Genomic DNA, 21,514 nt, shown 5'->3' with positions numbered 1-21,514 from the left:
GCTTCAGTTCTGTTGAAGGGTCGTGTGGACCCGAAACGTCAGCTCTTTTCTTCTCCGCCGATGCTGCCAGACCTGCTGAGTTTTTCCAGGTAATTCTGTCTTTGAATTATATTTAATCCATTGTTTGGAAACCTGAATTGAACTTTTAAAAACAGACTTTTTAAAAACACAGACTAAAGTGACTTGAATTTGCAGACCAAGATGGCTAACACCAATTTGCATTACTGTATGTTCTATATTCCAATACACTGGAGTGGAATCGGTCTGCCTGCAAAACCCATCTGACTTCAGGAGAGTGTGAAGGACTTGAATCTCCTGTCTCATTAACAAAGCATCTATGGCAATCACTTGAAGTATTCAACTGTTGGAGAAGCCATTAAAACTAATTGCTTGGACAATGAGACCCTGGCTAAGTTAACTTCCAGGCACAAGCTAATCAAGTCACTTTTGGAATGCATGGACAATGTATTTTTTTTTAAATCCCCCTGGCAGTTGGCAAAGTCAGGTCACATGACAAGCCAGCCCTTTGTGTATTTTAAGCACATGTTTTCTCAACAGAACGGAGGACAAGCAGCTTAGGAAGAAGATCTAAATGAGGTCCCGTTTGCCTCCTTTTTCTCCAACCCACATGGTAAGCTTCGATAAAAGCAAAAAACTGCGGATGCTGGAAATCCAAAACAAAAATACCTGGAAAAACTCAGCAGGTCTGGCAGCATCTGTGGAGAGGAGCACAGTTAACGTTTTGAGTCCGCATGACTCTTCGACAGAACTAAGGAAAAATAGAAAAGGGGTGAAATATAAGCTGGTTTGGCAGGGGCGGGGGGGAGGTGGTGGGACAAGAAGAGCTGGAAAGAGGGCCAGTTATAGGTGGAGATAACCAAAAGATGTCACAGACAAAAGGACAAAGAGGTGTTGAAGGTGGTGATATTATCTAAAGGAATGTGCTAATTAAGGGTAGAAAGCAGGGCGAGCAAGGTACAGATAGCCCTAGTGGGGGTGGGGTGAAGGAATCGAAAAAGGCTAAAAGGTAGAGGTAAAAAAATGGATGGAAATACATTTAAAAATAATGGAAATAGGTGGGAAAAGAAAAATCTATATAAATTATTGGAAAAAACAAAAAGGAGGGGGAAAATCGGAAAGGGGGTGGGGATGGAGCAGAGAGTTCGTGATCTAAAACTGTTGAACTCAATATTCAGTCCAGAAGGCTGTAAAGAGCCTAGTCGGAAGATGAGGTGTTGTTCCTCCAGTTTGCGTTGAGCTTCACTGGAACAATGCAGCAAGCCAAGGACGGACACATGGGCATGAGAGCAGGGTGGAGTGTTGAAATGGCAAGCGACAGGGATGTCTGGGTAATGCTTGCGGACAGACCTAAAGTGTTCTGCAAAGTGGTCACCCAGTCTGCGCTTGATCTCTCCAATGTAGAGGAAACCGCATTGGGAGCAACGAATGCAGTAGACTAAGTTGAGGGAAGTGCAAGTGAAATGCTGCTTCACTTGAAATGAGTGTTTGGGCCTTTGGACGGTGAGGAGAGGGGAAGTGAAGGGGCAGGTGTTGCATCTTCTGCGGTTGCATGGGAAGGTGCCATGGGAGGGGGTTGAGGTGTAGGGGATGATGGAGGAGTGGACCAGGGTGTCACGGAGGGAACGATCCCTACGGAACGCTGCCAGGGGGGTGAAGGGAAGATGTGTTTGGTGGTGGCATCATGCTGGAGTTGGCGGAAATGGTGGAGGATGATCCTTTGAATGCGGAGGCTGATGGGGTGATAATTGAGGACAAGGGGGGCCCTATCATGTTTCTGGGAGGGAGAAGAAGGTGTGATGGCGGATGCGCGGGAGATGGGCCGGACACAGTTGAGGGCCCTGTCAACCACCGTGGGTGGAAAACCTCAGTTAAGGAAGAAGGAGGACATGTCAGAGGAACTGTTTTTGAAAGTGGCATCATCAGAACAGATGCGCCGGAGGCGAAGGAACTGAGAGAATGGGATGGAATCCTTACAGGAAGCGGGGTGTGAGGAGTGTAGTCGAGGTAGCTGTGGGAATCGGTAGGCTTGTAATGGATATTGGTGGACAGTCTATCACCAGAAATTGAGACAGAGAGGTCAAGGAAGGTAAGGGAAGTGCCAGAGATGGACCTTGTGAAAATGATGGAGGGGTGGAAATTGGAAGCAAAATTAATAAATTTTTCCAGGTCCAGACGAGAGCATGAAGCAGCACCGAAGTAATCGTCGATGTACCGGAGAAAGAGTTGTGGGAGGGGGCTGGAGTAGGACTGGAACAAGGAATGTTCCACATACCCCACAAAGGGACAGGCATAGCTGGGGCCCATGCGGGTACCCATAGCCACACATTTTATTTGGAGGAAGTGAGAGGAGTTTAAGGAGAAATTGTTCAGCGTGAGAACAAGTTCAGCCAGACGGAGGAGAGTAGTAGTGGATGGGGATTGTTTGGGCCTCTGTTCGAGGAAGAAGCGGAGAGCCATCAGACCATCCCGGTGTGGGATGGAGGTGTAGAGGGATTGGACGTCCATGGTGAAGAGGAGGCGGTTGGGGCCAGGGAACTGGAAATTGTTGATATGATGTAGGGGGGAAGGGACTGGACAAGGGGAGAGAGAATGGAGTCAAGATAGCAAGAAATGAGTTCCGTGGGGCAGGAACAGGCTGACACGATCGGTCTGCCAGGACAGTCCTGTTTGTCGATTTTGGGTAGGAGGTAGAAGCGGGCCGTCTGAGGCTGGGAGACTATCAGGTTGGAAGCTGTGGAAGGAAGATCTCCAGCTTCGAGCCCTGTTTACTGACTGTGATCATCCAGGGATGCCTTGCTGCAGACGAGGATTTCTTAAAAGAATCCAACCCAGCACTACTGTCTCCTGAAGAACAACCAACTCAGTCATCTACATCTTTAAATCCGAAGCATCAAGACATTCGAATTCAGCTTAAAACCAGCCATGTCACCAAGCTACAGACTGTATACTGTTTTACTATTTTTATGCACTCTAATTTGGCCAACCCATCCTTCCTCACTCTGTAATCTGTATTTGTGTGTGTGAATTTAGAGTGTGTGTATGTACGAAAGTCAGTGTGCATATTTTATTATGTTTACTTAGATCAGTTTAAGTATAATAAGGCTAACCCTTTTCTTTGTTAAACCTGAGGAAACCTGTCCTATTGGTTCTTTTATGATCACAATACACAAATAGTTAAGTACTCACTGAATTGGCAAGTATATCCTTTCAAACAAAAAAACCTGTTGCGCTCAAATGAGGAGAGGGAACAGTGGGGAGTAATTTAACTCCCCCCCTCCCCCCCACTCAACCGCCCCCACCTGGTTGTAACATTAGCAAAACAATGAAGTTGGGAGGTGCTGTAGGTTGATAGTATTGCTCTCCCCAATTCTTCCCCCATGACAGGGCACCTACAAGTGGCACACTTATTTATTCTATTGATAATACTAGATTAAGATTTAAAGGGACATTTTACAAAACAATTTATCTAATATCAATCTTCTTGCAGGTTACATCTGAGATTATCTTGCTAAACAATTTGCTGAACTAATATATAGGTTTATATATAAGTGCTTCTGCAGTTAAATGATCTATAACAGCACACCTCAATAGTTACATGGAAACCTGGAAAACTAGTAAAACTCATCAGTGTCAAAACAGCTGACACTGCTTGTAGTCCTAATTATTAGCCTGTGACATGAGAAATTATGTTTTCCATGACTTGCAATATAAGCTATAGGTATATCCAACAATACTTTATTCATGTTGGAGAAAAATAACATACTCCTGGCATCATCTGAGTCTGAAGGAAGCTGTATGCAATTGAACTTTCCGCTTTTATTTTGAGTATTAATTTCTACGTACATATAATAACATACAATAAAGCCTGAGGGAAATACAAATTTGAGGACCCAAATTTTATTTCATAGGAGGGTCTGGGAACACAATCCCTTTGAAAATATTGATCTCCTTTACATTTTATCTGGTGCATATAGCAATATATGGGAATCTAAAACGACTGTCACGTTTGGGTTTGCACCTGGAGGCCATCACTTCCTTAAAACCTTCAGTGCAGTTTTTTGTCTAATAAGGCACATTTGCTAACTTAATTGAAAACTATTCTCTATTTACTATTTGGGAATGAATTATTTTTGGTTCTATTTTAAAACTTTGTTCTCAAAATAGTAGCGAATAATCTATAATTAAGTGGAAAAAGTTTTTAAAAATGTTCTTTTCCCAACAGTGAATTGTCTAGTAGCAAACAGGGGAATGTGGACTATGGGGCTATTCCAGTCAAGCCTTTAGAATGAACATAAGAAAAAGGAGCAGGGCTAAGCCCCTTGAGCCTGCTCCACCATTCAGTAAGATCAAAGCTGATCTGGTCTTGCCCTCAACTCTACTTTCCTGCCTGTTCTCCATAATTCTTGACTCCCCTATAGATCAAGAATCTGTCTGTCTCAACCTTGAATATATTCAATGATTCAACCTCCACACCTCTCTGGGGAAAAAGAATTCCAAAGACTCTTTTGGCCCTTGGAGAATAAATTCTTCCTCATCTCCATCTCAATTTGGCGACCTTGTATTTTGAAAATCAGTCCCCCCAGTTCTAGATTCCCTGACAAGGGGAAACATCATCTCAGCATCTACCCTGTCAAGCCTCAGAATCTAATAATGTTTCATGTTTCTAAACTCTAATAAGCATAGGCCCAACCTCCTCAACTCATGAGACCACCTCTTCATTCCCAAGAATCAAATAGTGAACCTTCTCTGAACTGTCTCCAATGCAAGTATATCCCTCCTTAAGTAAGACCAATGCTGTATGCAGTACCTTAAGTGTGGTCTCAACAATGCCCCGCACAAGACTCTTCCACTTTTATACTCCATCCCCCTTGCAATGAAGGCCAACATTCCATTTGCCTTCATAATTACTTGCTGTGCTAAATTTTTATGTTTCATGTACGAGGCTGGCGGGTAATTTGATGTGGTACACTCGTCACAGGCCTTTTGAAGGAAGCCAACTGAGATTTCCTAGTCAGCCTCCAGGTCTCCAAAGGTGGTAGTGGCCAATTTTGCTGACTGGAGAGAGTAAATAGTTGAATTCCCAGCACTGATCCCTGTAGCACACCACTAGTTATAGTTTGCCATTTTGAAAATAACCCATTTTTCTTGACTCTTTTTCTGTTAGTTAGCCAATTCTCTATTCATGTTATCCCAAACATCCTTGTCTCGTATCTCATGCAGTTAACTTGTTATGTGGCACCTTATTGAATGCCTTTTGGAAATCCAAATACACTACACCTACTGGTTCCTCTCTATCCACACCGCTCATCACATCCTCAAAGAATTCTAATAAATTTGTCAAACCTGATTTTTCCTTCATAAAACCATGTTCACTGCGTTTGATTACATTATGATTTTCTAAATGTCCTGCTACTACTTCCTTAATAAGTGATTCCAGCATTTTCCCAATGGCAGATGTTAGGCTAACTGGCTTATGGTTTCTTATTTTCTGTCTCCCTCCTTTCTTGAACAGAGATGTTACATTTGTGGTCTGCTAGGACCTGTCCTGAATGTATGAATTTTGGAAGATTACAACCATACAGTGACTTCTTTTAAGTCCCTAGGGTGCAGGCCATCAGGCCCAGGGAACTTGTCAGTCTTTAGTTTCATAATTTTACCTTGTAAATTTTCTCTGGTGATAATTATTGTTTTAAGTTCTTCCGTCCCTTTTGATCCCTCCTGATTTTCTACTATTATTGGGATGTTTTTAATGTCTTCTACCATGAAAACAGATATAAAATATGATGCACCTTTCTTCCAAATGTGATTCTCTCACCGAGGTCCACAACTGTTGATGCATTTCTAGGTGTCCCGGGGCATGATTTCCTCAAAAATGTTGAATTTTTACATGATAAGTCCAGGTTGACTTTGAACACTTTCATGCTTCGCAATTGATTATTTCCCTCTTTTTTATATTTAAAAACCAAGTTACATTTGAGTTTTAACAGACCCACCAGTTGATCAATTCCCCCAAAAATTGTCTACACAGAGAACCAGGTAACGAATTATTGGGGCCCTGGGCACAAAGAACATTCATAGCATCCATCCCCTCCCACTTACTCACCCCCACTCCAAACCATTAAAACACAACCTGTAGCAAATACATGAAAAAAAAGACCAGTAGAGTATTTACTACATTAATAATAAAGCAAATCATATCACAATATAGTACACTTAATTGAAACTGATCCAGTAGTTTTATGTATTCTGGTGAATTTTATGGTGAGTTTTAGTGGGGCTGGGAGAGGTGGGAGTGTTGTGTTGGTATATTTAGCTCCCCAGCAATGACCCCCATCAGCCTCTATGTTATCTGGCCCTGCTTCAACAATCAGCCAGCCAGTTTGCAAAATTCAACTTACCTGTCTCAGTCTTTACCCATATCATCAGAACAAGTTTGCAAAAGCACTGAATCCCCTCCAGCTCTTCATACTGGCCATGGAAATACTCCCTGCTCCTCCAAGCTTTCCAGTTCTTAATGGCATTCTTCTACCCATCGCTTTTTAAGGCATTCTCTTCTCTCCCTCCAATCTCCCAACTCATGCTTCCACTTTTCACATGGAGAGGATGAGGGTGCTGGGCAGGACCATCAACTGGATTACAATGGCACCAAAAGACAGGAGATAGGAGATACGTGGGAAACTAGAATAAGAAAGGATAGAAAATTCAGGAGTAAATTATGCTGTTGGGAAGAGGAGCTTTCTGTTTAATGATGTACCAGGACTAGTTCTGGGGAAAGATGGGGTTCTCCTGTAAGGATGGATTATGTCTGCACAGGAAGGGAGCGAATGAGCTGGCAAAATAGATAATGAGGAAGTGAAAAGTTACTTAAGTTGGAAAGGAAAGTTCCCATGCAAAATAGAGACAATCAAAAGAGCAGAAATAGATTAGATTAATATACAAATATAAAAGGGCAATTAGGGATGGGCAATAAATGCTGGCCTAGCCAGTGACGCCCACACCATGTGAAAGAATTTTTAAAAAGGCTTTTGTAAAAAGGAAAGGAACGTAGAAATTTAGAACCAGGACTAGGCCATTCAGTTCCTTGAGCCTGTTCTGCAATTTAAGGAGATTGTGAATAATCTATGTCTTAGCTCTATCCACCTGCTTTTGCTCTATATACTTTCATATCTTTGGCTGGCAAAAATCTCTTTATTTCAGATTTAAAATGATTAATTGAGCTAGTATTTATTGGTTTTTTTTGTGTGAGTGTTTGTATGTGGAAGTGTTTCGTGATTTCTCTTCTGAATGGCCTGGCTCTGATTTTCAGGTTACTTCCCTTTATTGTAGAGTTCCTCCACCAGAAGATGATGGTTTTCTCCATCCGTCCCATCAATTCTTTTCAAAATCCTCAAAATCTAAAGCAAATAATCCTTTAATTTTCTATATTCCAGGAAATATTAACATAGTTTATGTAATCTAAGACATGGAATCCTAGTAACACTTGGTCCATCTGGACTGCACACTTTCTAAGGTGCAGTGCCCTTAACTGTACTCCATGTATGGTCTAACCAGGACTTTGTATAGCTCTGGAGAAACTTCCTTCCATTTATATTCTAGACCTATGCATTTAAAGGCTAACATTTCTTTAGCCTTTTTCTTGTACCCTTTTTTTGTGCCTGTATACATGGACCCTTAAATCTCTCTGGACATCTATTGTTCCTGGCTTTTCAGCATTTAAATAATACTCACATCTAGCCTTTTCTGGGCCAAATGGATGGCCCCACACATACCTGCAGTTGAAATCTATCTGATCTATCTGCCACAGTTTTGTCCACCCATTTAATCCATTGACATTTCTTTGTAATTTTATGCTCCTGTCCACATTATTTACTGTACCAGAAACCTTTGTGTTATTGTCAAATTTGGGCATATGACTCTTTATTGCATTATTTAAACCATCAATAAATATGATGGAGGTGATGGCGTAGTGGTATTGTTGCTGGACTGGTAATCCAGAAACCCAGGTTAATACTCTGGGGACCTGGGTTCAAATCCTGCCACAGCAAATGGCGGAATTTGAATTTTCTTTCAGAAACATAACTTTAGCTAATAGCCTCCAACGTAAACATATGAACATACAAATTAGGAGCAGGGCAATCAACATCCTGGAGGTTACCATAGACCAGAAACTGAATTGGACTAGCCATATAAATACAGTAGCAACAGGAGCTAGTGAGAAGCTCGGAATTCTGCAGCGAGTAACTGACCTCCTGATTCCTCAAGACAATCCACCATCTACAAGGCACAAGTTAGGAGTGTGATGGAATACTCTCCACTTTTAAGGGGGAGGTGATGGCATAGTGGTATTGTTGCTGGACTAGTAATCCAGAGACCCATGGTAATGCTCTGGGGTCTCGGGTTCGGAATCCTGCCACGGCAGATGGTAGAATTTGAATTCAATAAAAATCTGGAATTAAAAGTCGATTGTGCATTGTCAATTGTTGTAAAAAACCATCTGGTTCACTAATGTCCTTTAGGGAAGGAAATCTGCTGTCCTTACCTGGTCTGGCCTATATGTGGTAGGCCACAACAATGTGGTTGACTCTCAAATGCCCTCTGAACAAGAACAATTAGGGATGGGCAATAAATGTTGGTCTAACCAGCAACACCCACATCCCATGAATGATTTTTAAAAAAAAACACCAGGAAGTTCCCCTCCAAGCCACATACCATCCTGACTTGAAACTATATCACCATTCCTTCACTGTAGCTGGGTCAAAATCCTAGAAATCCCATCCTAACAGCACTGTAGGTGTATCTAAACTGCAGTGGTTCAAGAAGGCATTTCACCATCACCTTCTCAAGGACAGTTAGGGATAGGCAATGAACGCAGGCCTAGTCAGTGTTGCACACAGCCCACGAATGAATTTTTAAAAAGTATGCCTTTCATCCCCTCGAGCCCGCTTCATCATTTGATAAGTTCATAGCTGATCTGATTGCGGCCTCTACTTTCGCATCTACCCCGATACCCTTGACTCCCTAGTCTGAACCTATCTAACTCAGCCTTAAAAATATTCAATGACCCTGCCTCCACTGCTCTCTAGGGAAGAGAATTCCACAGACTTTCAACCTTTCTGAGAGAAAAAATGTTTCCTCATCTCCATCTTAAATGGGAGACCCCTTATTTTTAAAACTGTGTCCCCTAGTCCTAGTCTCTCCCACATCCTTTCAGCATCCACCCTGTCAAATCCCCTCAGGATCTTAGATGTTTCAATAAGATCACCTCTCATTCTTCTAAATGCCAATGGATACAGGCCTAACCAGTCCAAATTTTCCTCATAAGACAACCTTTCATCCCAGGAACCAGATGACTGAACCTTCTCTGCACTGCTTCTAACGCAATTATGTCCTTTCTTAAATAAGGAGACCAAAAGTGTACACAGTACTCTAGATGTGTCCCTGTACAACAGCAGCAAAATTTCCCTACTTCTATATTCCATTCCCCTTGCAATAAACAACATTCCATTTGCCTTCCTAATCACTTGCTGTACCTGCATACTAACTTTTTGTGATTCCTGTCCCAGGACACCCAGATCCCTCTGTATCACTGAGTTTTGTAATCTATCTCCATTTAAATAATCATTTTCCCACATTATGCTCCATCTGCCTTTTTTTGCCTATTCACTTAACCTATTTATATTCCTCTGCAGACTCCATATGTCCTCTTCAAAACATATCTTCCTACCTATCTTTGAGCCATCAGCAAATTTAGCAACCATACATTTAGTCCCTTTATCCAAGTCATTGATATAGATTGTAAATTGTTGAGGCCCCAGCACTGATCCTTGTGGCACTCCACTAGTTATATCTTGCCTACTCTGCTTCCCGTTAGCTAGCCAATTCTCTATCCATGCTAATATGTTACCCCCTACATCATGAACTCCTATTTTGTGTAGTAACCTTTGATGTGGCACCTTGTCAAGGAGACACCAGACTCCCGAAGCAACTGTTCTACTTGAAGCTGGGTCGTGGCAGAAGACTCCCGGGGGGGGGGGGGCGGACAGCGGAAGTGTTTTGGGGATGTCCTGAAGGCATCCCTGCATGGTTCAAATTCATAGCACTGACTGAGACGAACTTCCTTAAGAACCGACAGGACAACATTAAAGCCGTTTTCAAATATCATTTGTTCTGGGCTGCTGCATTAATTCATGAAACGTCTTTAAAAATGTTCCATTATTATGTGTCACCTGGTGATGGCTCAAAAGTAGCGTTCTTACCGTATTTTCACCAGATTACAATGTCACTGGCAGAGCCTGGAGAAAAAAATCTCGACAATTGCCACATAATAAACTCATTACAATACGAAATTCATTGAAGCAGAGGGCTTTTGTGCTTTCGAGGCATGTGTGGATGTGTATGCAGCATCTGCATAGCTCTTGCTTTGCTCTTATTCTTTCCACAGCAGCCTGTGTGCCTCAGCAACAAAAGCAATGTGCACATGTAGACTATGTAAATGACGCCCATATAGTTAGTGGGCGCGTGTATGATTGGCCCAGGCAAGTCACGTTACAGTGTGTTGCCATTCTGCCGGTGCAGAGCTGCTCCATTGTTTGGATTGAGAGGCGGAAGGATCCTTCCTATTTCCAGCTGGGGCTATTAATTGTATGTCAGCTTCGCTGCGTTATTCCTTTGCCCCTCTTCATGTGGACATAAGGAAGTCCGGCAGGACAAGGAACTAAAAATGCAACTGTCACGCTTTGCAAATTAATGCGTCTGCACAAAAATAATCAGAAAAGCAAAGATCGGGTGAAAAACAAGCTCGGATCAGCAGCAAGGAAGCCTCGGGCTTCCCTGCACGACGAGACCAAGCCCCCATTCAACATTTGATCTGCAGGATTTTCAGCAGGGGGAAAACAAAAAAAGTACGTAATGGCACTTTAGTGTTGAATACTTTTATCTTTTTTGAGTGTTTGCCAAGGCTCCGGGTTGCTGCCATTTGAATGCTAAGGAGAATGAAGGTTGTTTGTCCTGGGGCTGCGTATCGCCGGTGACTCTTGGACGGCTTGTCAGTTTGGCCATCTGGCGTTAATGAAAGTAACCATTGAAACTCACTGGTTTGGGTATGTAGACTATTGGCGAATGTGTCTTAACTGCTCTGGACGGAGAGACAGCAATTCAAGCCAGAATTGATCGAGTCAAATTAGCTTTATTTTTTCTATAAACAATTTTACTCAACTTGTTTTTGACAAGACATAGCGAGGTTAGGTGGTATGAATCAGACGGGGTTTAAGAAATAGTTCAACTTCAGTACATTTTCCAATTACATGCATTTCTTTTGTCATTTTAGGCTTTATAAAAATGTGGGGTATTACCGCGACAAAAATACACGAATTTGGAAAATATTTTCTAAAAAAAAAAGACAGCGATAATTAACGAGTTTAAAAAAAAAATCTCCGGACCGAAAGCGCATGATGTTGAAATGTTATTTAAAGGTGCGCTTGTAATCGGCGTGTGCGCTTTGCTTCCTGAATTTAGGCGGCGAGCCGAGAAGATCGACATCAGCCTCTCACCGTCTAACTTGCAGCTTGGATCAGTGGGTTCTGTGAACGATGCTGCTTTATTTCGGTGCTGCAGTAATGTACTTAGTGGGCAGTTTTATTCACATACTGCAGTTTTTCCCCCTGCTCCACACCGGGCATCGCCCCCCCCCCCGTCAGCGATCAAAGTGAGAGAGATTCGCTTGTAAATACAGACTTATAATAATGTTTAAAACCGTTAAAAAAATTACTGAAATTGCAATTATTTAGCCAAAACGTCAGGACTATTCAAAGACGGGGATTGCTTTAAAATTGCGATCCTGTTTAATGAATGATCTCGTTAAAAGCATAGGATCAGTGCAAGAACATAAATGGATCATCCGTGCTGTTCATACTCTGCATACTGTTGTGATGGTCAGAATAAATTAGTCGCAACTTTTATGGTGTTTTTTTTAACAATTCTATGGTTGAAATATACTTAAAGGCGATAATTATGATTCTTCAGATAATTTAAGTCAAATGTTAAATATTTTTAAAAATGATACTCGAGCTGCTGTTTATTTTTTAAAAATACGTAGAACGAGACAAAAGAACAGTTAAGTCTGGAGTTTATTTCCTCATACTGCTAGGTGAAAAGCAGAAAGTCATTATTTTAGTAGTAATATTTAGCTGCCGGCAAATCATCGAAGAGCTTAATGACTTCATGCCAGTTTTGTTAATCAAGTAACAATGTATTTTAGATAGCGTACTCTTCATTTCTACCATTCTTTTCAGTTGGGGTTAAACAAATCGAGCCAATTACAGTTTACACTCTCTGACCAATGTATCTGAGGTTTGTGTCTAGACCTTAGTTATTTTGCTTCCACAGGTATATTTTCTATATTTTGATGTTGACTATAATGCTTGAAAGAAAGCTCTAACAATAGGCCTACATTATGAAGGTTGTTCATGCTTATATTAATGCAGTAATTCTTCTAGTTTCCGTATGGTGCCTTGATTATAAATAGTGGAATATGTTATCACTTATTTTGCTGCAATGCATTCTATGGATCAAAAATGCAATATATTTTTAATTCCTTTCCAGATTCCTGATGGTGATGCTATAGAATTGTTTGAATGAGTGCAGGAGGTTAACTTGCTTGTTGGTTTTGGTTCTCTCAATGTAGGGAGATGCCTTTTTCTGTTCAGTGCCTTCCCTTGATAACTGAGTGGAGATCAGATACTTAACATGCAGTGAACCTAGACTTAAGGCCTCACCTTAATATTTGTGCTTACCATCTCTGTCACAGTATTTTTATTTCAAATGTTTGTATTTGTTTTTTTAATTTCATAATTACCATTGTCTCTATTTGAAAGCTTTTGGAGCATTGCTTATTAGTTTATTTGCTGACAGAATGTTTGTATCAAGTAGTTGTTATTTTAATTAAGATTTTTAATTAAGATTTTAAATTTACACTTCTATATGTGCCATTAGCCATGTTGTCAGATGACTAACTTTATTATGCTGCTTTGACCATTATAGTGTAAGGATACATGGACGCTGCAGCTCCCTGTCTGTGTGACAGAAGATTAGAGGTTTAGACAAAGGCATCAAGCACCTACAAGTTTATTAAGGATTACATGAACATACTTGTAGTCAGCATCCCGGAACACATGCAGTGCTTTTCCAGGGAAGCTCACACATCACAGTCATTACACTCAACTTTCTAGATCTCTTTCTGTTTCATCTTCTAATTCTGCGTTCTACTCTCACCTTTTTTATATTTCTTCATGTAAATTTTGTAACATTTATTATCTCTGCACCAACTTGAACCAGCCTTTATTAAGAAGTTTCAGGCTGTCTTTGGTCGAAAAGTGCCTTTGGTCTCCTCGTGGAAGTTGCTAATATCTAGGTTAAGCAAATGATAGAATGCACCCTATTATAGTTGTACTACAGATAAATTAGTCTCTAAGTATGACTGAATTTGTGAGACAGTTCATAATTAAATGAAATCTTATCTGGGTGAATGCAGTTCCAACAACACTCAAGATCGACACCATCCAGGATAAAGCAGTCTGCTTAATTGGCACCCCATCCATCACCTTAAACATTCACTCCCTCCACCACCAACATGCAGTGGCAGAAACGTGTACCATATACAAGGTGCACTGCAGCAACTCACCAAAACTATTTCGACAGCACCTTCCAAACCCATGACCTCTACCACCTAGAAGGGCAAGGGCAGCAGATGCATGGGAACAGCACAACCTACAAGTTCCCCTCCAAGCTACTCAACATTCTGACTTGGAACTACATCACCATTCCTTCACTGTCATTGGGTCAAAATCCTGAAACTCCCTCCTGAACAGCACTGTAGGTGTAACTACACCACATGGACTGCAGCGATTCAAGAAGGCAGCTCACTGCCACCTTCTCAAGGGCAATTAGGGATTGGCAATAAATGCTGGTTTAGCCAACAACACCCAGATCCTGCAAAATAATTTTAAAAAATCAACATGGCTAACCTCGATCAGGCTGTTTGTGATCTCTCAGTTCTGCAGTCTTATAATTTAACACAAAATAGATTGTTGTTTGGTAGTACAGAACTCTAATATTGCTGAAAAATGGCATATGTTGTCAAAACTTTTTGTCTTGCATTCACCGGGACAATTTGCAAGAATACCAGATGTAAAGGGAGCAACAATTTATACTGCATGAGAAAAGAGTGCTGATTGGTTGACCAGTAAACTCTGATTGATAGAGGTCTTGCCATGGAGAATGCACCAGTTAACTGATGACAGATACAAATTGTTTTAGTATTTTTGAGAATTGTCCTGATGAGTGCAAGATGAAAAACTTCAATTTTTTTTCAGCAATACACAAAATAGATTCCTCATCCCTTAATAGTTTAAAAGATCATTTGCCATCAATAAACCCTTTCTGGTCAGGACGCTACATAGACTACACTGCCATCATTCCTCTCCATTACTTCTATATGCCAGTTTTGCTCCCTGCCTCATGAAAGCTGAGAAGTTACTTGCTGCTCAGCGGTGATGTTCTTGCACCATTGCATATATAAGAGTAAAGGCTGAAATTTGACCTTTCGTCTTTCAGCTCATGGCTGTCCACCACAGCATATTAGGTTGCCAGTTCTCCACAGCTGACAACATAGCAGTGTAAGGAATGTATGAACATACAAAAAATGATTGACAGCAAAAGACTGACATCATGAATTATGGGAAAATGATTTACCTAGTTAGGAAATGGCTGAATGGCATCAGCTAGAAGAGTTGGGATAATGGGCAAGTACTCAATTAATTAATAGGCTGTAACTATTGGATTACTGCAAGGATTGGTGTTTGGGCCTCATATTTCCAGTTCTTTGGTGATATTCAAGTGAAAAACTCTCCCCAAAGAAAAATTTCAGAAAGGCATTGGCATCCATGTTCACGGGAAATTTTGGATGGATGAAGGTGGTTGCAAGAAATGGATCAAAGTGTGGAATTTGAAACCAGGAGGACTGTGCAAAGAAAACATTTGATCGCCTGTGACATGTTCAAGTCCCACTTTGTCAACAATGTAGTCAGTGATGTGAGATCGACAAACACTGATATGGCAGTTAGTCCCAGTTGTTTTACAAGAGCTGTTCAACCCTTGGATACTGTCATTTGGATATATCTAAAAGAGGCGGAACAATCGGATGTTGGAAGTTGAAAAAACACTCACTAAGGGCAGAAATAAACGAGCGCCCTCAATGGCATTGTGTCAATGGGTCGTAGAGGAGCGGTACAGAGGGCAATTACTTGTGGAATGATGATACTGAAGTTACTACCGATTAATTGCTTTTTGGAAGAAATTACTACTGATGAAGACGAGAAAGATCCATACAATGATGTTATATAACCAGGTGATTGGGACTAATTGTTCAGAGATTCATGGTGATCGAAGTGACTTTAACGCGGTGTTGTTGATTCAGCATGTATTTATATTGCGTTGGGTGAAATGTATATACCTTCAACATTATAAAATTAATAAATCTTAATAATATGAATTCTTTAGTTTTGTTGGTTTTTACTTTATTCTATTGTGATGGTCTTTTTTGGATTTCACTTGGGCCCAAATCAACATGTCAACCCCTTGAAAAACTACGTGTGTAAAGGTCAACCCCATGACCTTTGTCTTAAAAAATGGGTCCCAAAAATTAGACTTGTACACACGTATGTATGGTATTTCTACTGGACTTAAGACTCTAGGGGACATAGTTTAAAAATTAGCACAAATCTTTCAGGAGTAAAGTTAGGAAGCACAACTACAGGCAGAAAATGGTAGAAGTTTGAAACTCTTTGCAAATGGCAATTGGTGTTAGATCAGTTTTTAATTTTAAGTTTGCGATTGGTCTATTTTTATTTATTAAAAGATATTAAGGGTTGAATGGTGGAACAGCCTCGAGGGGCTAACTGGCTTAACTCCTGTTCCTGTGTCTAGGCTATTTCATGGTATAAAATTTAAGCTGACATTCCAGGGCTGCACTTTTAGAAGTGCTATCTTTCAGATGAGGCAATAAACCACGACCCCATCTGCCCCCTTAGGCGGTTGCAAAAGATTCAATGGCACCATTTCCAAGAAGAGCGGTGGAGTTAGCTTCAGTGTCTGGGCCAATATTTTTATCCCTCAATCAACATCACGAAAACAGATTATCAGGTCATCGTCACATTGCTCTTGTGCGAATTTGCTGCGTGCAAATTGGCTGCCGTGCTTTCTACATTACTACAGTGATTTGTTGGCCAGGGGCTGCAGCCGAACTGCTGACACAGGCAAAAGCAACTTTTGACCTGAAGTAACCTGAGTCCAGTCACTGGCCTGAGCTGGCTGGAACCGGTTTGAAGTAGCTGAGTTTCTTGGAAAACAAAGGGAATGTGATAAGAGACAAGTCCTTATTTAGGAAAGGAGTAACGAGGTAATGCTACCTAAGTCCTTGGGACAGAGCCAATGAGAAGATGCCACAGACTAGGCAAGCAAGCCTAAACCAACGGGAGAGAGACAGCACAGCTTGAAGAGATAAGATTCAGTATAAGAATGGAGAATTTCGGGCGTGGAACCAGCGAAAACTCCGGAGAACAACCATCGCCGAAGTGGAAGAACCTACGTCAGCAACGTAGAGACACAAGAGAGAGAGAATAGAACACCTGGCCAGTGACAGCTCTCCTTTTCGGGTATTAGCTTTTATATTCTGTGACCACTCAGGGAGTGTCAGAGAAACCTACTGGGTGTGCGTTTAGATCCTAGTTTTGGGTATAAAACTGTAACCTGCTGTAAACTGCATATCTATATTTAAGCAGACATATAAGCTATCTGTAGATGATCTAACGATGTGAATAAAGCGAATTTAGGAGTTAGGAGAGAATTGACTCTTCTCCTCTTTGTACTAAGCCAACAACCGCTACCGGTGACCTCCGGCAACAGATTACACTTCAATTTGGCTTTAAATCGCTTTGGTGTATCCTGAACTTGTGAAAGGTTGTAAATGTGGATCTTTTTTAATGTTCTATGTTCCTATGACTGGACGCTTGCAGCAGCTATGTAATCTTCAGAGAGAAGCAACAAATTGCTTAAAGGTACATGGGGCTGAACATGGGAAAGAAAGTCTGGAAAATTCCTCAGTTTCTCTCAGGTAATTGAAACCAGTCCGGAAGATCACAGATCTTTGAAGGAGATTGCCACCATGCAGAGATACTTTTTTTTAAATTCGTTCATGGGATGTGAGTAGGCAAGCATTTATTACCCATCAGAAGGGCAATTTAAGAGTCAACCACATTGCTGTGGGTCTAGAGTCACGTGTAAGGACAGCAGATTTCCTTCTCTAAAGGTTGTTTTTTTTTTAAAATCGACAATGGTTTTATGGTCATCATTAGACTTTTAATTCCAGATTTTTATTGAATTCAAATTCCATCATTTGCCATGGTGGGATTTGAACCCAGGTCCCCAGAGCATTTCCCTGGGTCTCTGGATTACCACTACGCCATTGCCTCCCCATTAGAGTGAGTAACTAAAAGCTAGGTCATAGAAGTAGATTTTAAAGGAGGAGAAGAGAAACATGGCAGGGTTTTGGGAGGCAAAGCCCATAATTTGGGGCTCAGGTAGGTGAAGACAAAGCAGGAGAGGTCAATGTTAGAGGAATGCGTTGCTCCTGGAGATTTGTAGGGCTAAAGAAGGTTATGGTGATAGGTGTGAGGCCATGAGGGATTTCCACATGAGGATGAGAATTTTAGAATTGATTTGTGGGTCAGTAACCAAGGTAAATCAGCGAGCACAGGGATAATTGGTGAGTACAATGTGGAGACAGCAGCATTTTGCATGAACTGAAAATTAATAGAGGGTGGAAGACAGGAGACTGACCAGGAGTGAATTGGAATAGTCCTGCCTGGAGTTGAAAAAAAACAGAAACTGGGGTACAGAGAAAGAGAGAGACAGTGAATGTTATTATGGAGGTATGAGAAGGCATTCTTTGTGATGGAGAGGCCATGCGATTGGAAGCTCAGATTAGGATCAAGTAAGACGCCAGGGTTTTGAGTTTTATAACAATATTAAATATTGCTAATGTTACAAGGGACTTGTTTGTTTGAGTATATTTGCTTTGTGTAACTACTGATGTGGATTGGTGAGCAGTTCCGGTCTATTAAAGCTCCAGTGTCAAATTCAAATGCTGATGTCACTGTGGCACTTTTCACATTTAGAAAGTGATGGCAGAATTGCTTTGCTTAATGCTCAGAGGATTAAACGTTTGGCTTCTTGTACTGTCTGTTACCATTAACCTCCTTTTAGTAAATATACTGCTTCTTGCCCATCCCACTATTATGCTCAGGATTTAGGCTGTGTGAAGCTTGATTAACTGCAAAGGCTGCTCTGCCAGATTTGAAAACCTCCAATGATACCAGCAGGATGTCTATACACATATTGCCATTCTTCTTCAGCTGTTCAAGTAATTCTTTGCAAAAAGCTGTGATTGATTGGTCTGTGAAGAGTACATGTGGTACAGATGGGAAAAGCTTTCAATGCGTGCTAATTAATGAGGTCAGGTTTACATCTTCTGGATGAGCCATTTTATTCAATCATGCAGGCAAGAAGTGTGCAGAGACATTTTGTATTCATTATGAAGAGAAGGCACAAAGAAGCCAGCAGTATTGTTAAAGTAGTAAAAAGGGAAATAAAAATATGCTGTAAAATTTCATGTAAATGTAATGCTGCAAATTCTGTTGAAGACTAACGAGCATGTCATGTTATGGAAGTACTACGACAGATTGCTTAACGAGTGCAACGCTTCTGAGGTGATCATAAAGAATAGACCTAATGTGTGATCACTTCCAAGACGAGAACCTTTTAACAACTGACATTTCCCAGGAGAGTGAAGAAAAAAAAAAATCAGGAATTTTCTGACTGGCTTGAATATTGTGGAAAGTACAGCACTGCACTAGCAGTTTGACTGTTGGCAAGATGTAAATATGTAACTGATTGATTCACTGCATTGCTTCATGGTTTATTGGGAAAGATATTCTCCCAAAATGCTTTTCAACTACAGGTGTTGTGTCAGTTACATAACAGATGAGGTTCAGATTTATCCAATAGCTTACACTTCTTGCATTCAAATCAGTATTGGTTTAAATCTGAACTATGCTGAAGAGCTTCCAGTAGAATGTTTTTTTTTTAAAACTGTTCTCAGGTTATGTGTTAGATTATTTTTATCAATCTATGTTTCAGTGCATTTAAATCCTTCAGCAATCAGACTCTTGCTTTTCTTTCTTCATTAGAATGCCAAATTTCAGTTCCATTCTGTACTTAGACTTAGTTCCTCCGGTCTCATGTGGGACTGATTTTTTTTCTGTTTGTGCCTGTTTTAATGTTGAAAAACATGTTAAATGGATTTATCTAACCTCAATTAAATTTGCATGACTCTACCAATTCAAAATAAAATCTCAGACATAGTCATAAAATGTGCTGCTGAAAAAAACATTTAATGGTTTAATTATAAAGATTGTTATAAAAGCAAGTATCATTTTATTCATGGTCCTGTAGATTTGTCCTTGGCCTAGCATCATGGAAGAAAAACTAACTTTATCCTAGGTGTAAACATTAGCATGTTTTGAGGAGCAGAAGTGATTGTGAAAGATGATTTCTGACAATATTTGGCCTCCTCGGTCACCTGCCTTATGTGCATGTGCCTAGGCAAACATGATTGATTAAACTATATTACAACATTTCAAAACCTAAAATCTTCAAGCAAAAGTCATGTGTTTTCTTCTCATGTATTTCCCTCTTTTTCTGTCTAGCTCTGAATATATCATATGCTTGGGATGCAGGGGGAGGGGTAACATTTGATGGTCATATACCTTTCATGTGCAAATACCTGTTACTTCCAGCATTGATTTAATTTTTTTCCTGCATTATTTTATAGATAAGATTCAACCGTTTTGTCAATCTCTGAATTGCTTCTTCCTTGTTTTAAAAATGCTGCAAACATTAAGTCACTACTTTATTTGACTTAGAGTTGTGTCCCTCTCTCTTTTTTACCTTTGTGTCTCTTTCATTTTAAGTTCTATTTCTGTCATCCATTGTTTCAGAGGATTGCTTATTGTCATAGCATTTTTTATATTCTAAATGTGACTGCTGAAATAGCTAATTTAAACATGGAGGTTACACAGTACTATGCCATGGATAAAAGCTATGCCATGGATAAAAGATCATATTTATTTTGGTTTCTTGGCCAACATTAAGTTCGATGCTGGATGCTAAACTCCAGCCATGGTATATAAAATCAATTTGGAATTTAAGGTGTATCAGAAATATTTTGATCAGCTTAATAGAAGTTCTAAAATCCTTTAATACAGTAATATTTCTTGCACCCACCAAGATGACTGCCAAGCTATACTGAGTCTCCCTCTAGTAAAGTGTGCATTGCCATTGTCTATCCATGTATAATGTGGCTTCTGTTTTAAAGCAACATTGAGCAGATTGTGGTTTAAAACATATTGCTATAAGCAGGTATATATTTTATTAAAAATCCAAAGCAAAAGCTGTTTTGTCTAAGTAATCCTTTTAACACTGTAACCATGTTAGCATTTAATAAATGCCATTTCCAAACTCAATCTTTCTGAGACCAAGTCAAACAATTCTGAACTCAAGCACAAAACAAAATGCATCATGTCCAGGACAAAAAAGGATAAAGTCAAATTTACCCAATCTTACAATGTGTAAAAAATCATCTCATCATTTAAACCTAGAGGGAAAGCTGGAAATGGTTGGCTAAAATTTGAAAGTGAAGCTGCATGAGAAAGCCAGGTTGAATGTCCCTTTCATTCCTTCGTTATTTATATTTAAATTTATATTGTAAATAATATATTTAATATATAGAATTTAAGTTATTTTTGTAAGTTCTTTACAGTAAGATAGGAGTGCATATCCTAACACTGTTTTGTATATGATATTGTTCATTATGGAAATTTAATAATTGTCACATAATTACTGTTGATTTACTGAAAAATAAGCTGCAGGTGATTACTGAGACAATCTTTGTAAACAGATGAGCAATAAATTCTTGCATTTTTTCTCACCATTACACTGTTCATATAATCAACAGTTCATACAAACTGATTATACTGTGCTGGGCAAAATAATACTGTATCAATTTTCTTGACTTTACAACAAGCATAATATATTTGTAATTGGAAGTTGGCCAGATCAATGCTTCATCCTGTTACTGCTTTGTTTTCACTTATTTCACTATGGTATCATTTGAACAAGGTCAGTCTGTTGGTTCAATCCTCACTGACATTCAGCAGCATTCTAATAATGTTCATAATTAGCTTGGCTCAGGATGAAAATTGCCTTTCTAACATTCTGGACTTTTTAGTAAACTTCAGTATGCCCATGAAATGAATATGAATGAAGCTTGCCCCTAGCATTGTTGGCCTGAAATGTCAGCCCTCCTTGTCAGTCAGGTCGT

The 21,514-nt window shown here is 40.1% G+C and overlaps 1 protein-coding gene across 4 annotated transcripts in view; it reads left to right on the top strand.

Annotated features, from left to right (window-relative positions):
• The window catches only part of csrnp3 (cysteine-serine-rich nuclear protein 3), a 264,969-nt gene that overhangs the window by 12,011 nt on the left and 231,444 nt on the right, over nt 1-21,514 (top strand). The window contains exon 1 of one of the 4 annotated variants that reach the window (XM_078552310.1): nt 10,623-11,120. The exons of the other annotated variants lie outside the window; for them this stretch is intronic. The gene's annotated coding sequence lies outside the window, so the exon portion shown is untranslated. Of the gene's footprint in view, nt 1-10,622; nt 11,121-21,514 lie in introns of those variants that run through there. 4 annotated transcript variants of the gene reach the window in all.

Source organism: Cetorhinus maximus, chromosome 11 (assembly GCF_964194155.1).
Source record: "Cetorhinus maximus chromosome 11, sCetMax3.hap1.1, whole genome shotgun sequence".
Taxonomy (NCBI): Eukaryota; Metazoa; Chordata; class Chondrichthyes; order Lamniformes; family Cetorhinidae; genus Cetorhinus; species Cetorhinus maximus.
This window is presented reverse-complemented; position numbering and strand designations above follow the sequence as displayed.